The sequence below is a fragment of the Dipodomys spectabilis genome, unplaced genomic scaffold, assembly GCF_019054845.1.
Source record: "Dipodomys spectabilis isolate Male_0828 unplaced genomic scaffold, ASM1905484v1 ptg000272l, whole genome shotgun sequence".
Lineage (NCBI taxonomy): Eukaryota > Metazoa > Chordata > Mammalia > Rodentia > Heteromyidae > Dipodomys > Dipodomys spectabilis.
In genome coordinates, this window is record NW_024870949.1 from 2,214,798 (window position 1) to 2,217,616 (window position 2,819).

The window sequence follows — 2,819 nt, forward strand, 5'->3', positions numbered from 1 at the left end:
AACGTATAATACTCAATGCAGATGTACGAAACTAGAAAAAATTAAAGTGGGGTGAGGTTTAGAAGGGTGTGGACAAGTTATATAAAGATCCAATATATTTAAAAAATTGATACGTTGAAGGGAAATTCCCTTGTACAAGTATTTAAAATAATATAATTAAATATAATTAAAATATAATTAAAAACAATGGAGACATCTGATCTTAAATTCTATTTCCATCTCTTTTAAAAAATAAAATTATTTGCTCTATAATTTGATCAGAGGGATGGATTTTGTGGTTAGCTAGATCATTGCACATCTGTCTCTCTCTTCATCTCTCCCTCTCATGGTTCTCATAGGTAATATGATTGCTCCATAATTATCCTAATGTATTTTGCTTTTATATTTTTGGTTGCATCATTTCACTGTCTGCTCTGTCATTTCCCAATTCATTTACATATAAGGCATTATTTCCTATTTTCTCATTCCTAGAATAAGCTGCACATGAAGACACCACTGGTCCTCATTTTCAGTCTGTCCCTTTGAATATGGAGGAAAATCTTTCCTCTGCTCTCTACCAAATCCCTACTCACCAGTTAGAATAATTTAGAATAGTAAAAATGAAAAAAGAGAAAATAAATAATAGTGAAAAAAACAGGTGCAGGAAATTCACCGTATTTTTGTGACCAGTTCATCCAATGTGAACTATTGGAAAACATGGACACCTCATTCTCACTGGCACTCAAAAACTCTGGTTAGGCAATTCTGATGAAATTGAGGAATAAGATGAAAAGTGAGAAATGGTATCAACTGCAAGAAAAAAAATGGCAAAGGATTCAAGCAAATTTCTTCTTTGTTCTGCTGAAAATAATGGCCTTACTACAGTGCAGAGACTACTTTCCAAAAAGGCCACTCATGTGAATACTAGGGATAACGATGAGTCTACCCCTCTTCATCGAGAAGCCTACAGTGGACACTTAGACACTGTCTATGAGTTGGTGGCTCAAAGCAGATATTTATCTAATAACTGTGAATGGCTGGTCACCCCTGCACAGTACTTATACATGGAATAATAACAGAGTGGTTTCTTTATTTCATCATGATGCAGACACCAATGGCCAAACTAAAGGCCTCTTGACCCCCTTGTATCTTGCTGCTGGGAATAGATATAGCAAAGATAAGCTGCATCTCCTTCTGTTGAACCATTATATCAAACCAGATCTGAAGCACAACTTGGAAGAAACTGCATTTGATCTTGCCAAAAGGATAATTATGTATCACTACCTCTTTGAAGTTGTGGAATGCTGTACAAATTGTTTTCCTAAGTCCTAATGGTTTGGGTAACTTTCTTAAATTTCAAAATTGCCAGTCCGTCCCATGTGTCCATACAAAATATTTTCACAATACAAAGAAACAGCAATATCTTACTTTAAAAATTCATGGATTCCATGGTATTCTTCCAAGTGAATTGCCTGACTTTGATGTCAAAATATATTCGAGTTGTTTGTATACATCAATAATGATTTCTATAGTGTTTGTGATTTTTTTAATCAGAAATAATTTTAACTTATCTGTTGAAATGAGTAGTACAGAAACTGAAGATATTTCTGGTGCTTGTCTGAAAAAAGTATATTTTAAAATATTTAGTATTCTGTTTGTATAATGTCTATAATCTATTTCTTTCCCTCCTAGATATAATACTTTGAATTCGACATTGTTTTATAATATATAGGTTCATTAATAAATGTGTCCTTTCAGATTGCTTTCCATATAGAAACAGTTTAAGATTCCTTTAATTCCTAGGTCCTTATAGAATTTTATTTCTTTAGGTTAAAATGACAATGCTATCTTATTTCAAAAGTTTTATAAAGGTTATGCTATGTAAAGGCTTTTCTAAAAAAGTGAAGATTGAATACACTGATGACAAAATAACTGTTATTTCTACGAATTACATGTATTATTACACTTGTATATTTGTAATCAACTTTTTAATAACTGTTTTTCACTTCTTGCATCTGAAGAACGAAAAATATAGAATACTTCACAAATTTTCATATCATCCTTGTGCAAAAGCAATGTTAATCTCTGTATTGTAATTCGGGTAGACGTGCTGCTGAAGCATGTAGTATCCTGTAAATTTAAGTAGTTAATGATGCAATCTTAAGACAGGCATATATCCTTGGTTGCCTATTTGTAACAAGGAAACCTTATTGTTCCTTAAATTGCTATTCATCTTATTTCTGTAAAATTCTGTGTATGGTGGAAAAAATTATATTGTTTGTTCGATTGCTCATATTTGCAATTTTTGTCAATAACTATTTTAAGTCTTTCTCATTTGAAATTTGATCGTACTTTGAAGCCTTTATACCTACATCCAAAAGTGATGGATTTTCAAATACTTATTTATGAACTGATTTAGCTTTGTGGAGCTAATGGATTCAAAGTAAGCCTTGCTTAAGAGCTACTTCTAAAATCCTGCAGCTTAAAATTTCCCAAATGAGGTCTTACTGGCACAAATGTCTCCCTGACACTTTACCCTTACTCCATGTAGGAACAGACCAACCAGGATATCTTACCCTGACAGCACAGATTGTCTTATTGGAGCAAAACTAATCTTAGTTACATAGGATCATAGAGAGATGAACAGTTCAGACAGAACTGTTCAGACTAAGCCGGGCTCACTCCTGTAATCCTAGCTACTCAGGAGGCTGAGATCTGAGGATCACAGTTCAAAGCCAGCCTGGGCAGGAAAGACTGTGAGACTCTTATCTCCAATAAACCACCAGAAAACAGGAAGTGGCGCTGTAGCTCAAGTGGTAGAGAACTAGCATTGAGCTGAA

General features: G+C 33.7%; 1 pseudogene; it reads right to left on the reverse strand.

Moving 5' to 3' along the window:
• Positions 1–2,004: 2,004 nt before the first annotated feature.
• On the reverse strand, positions 2,005–2,101 carry LOC122126042 (annotated as a pseudogene).
• Positions 2,102–2,819: the final 718 nt, after the last annotated feature.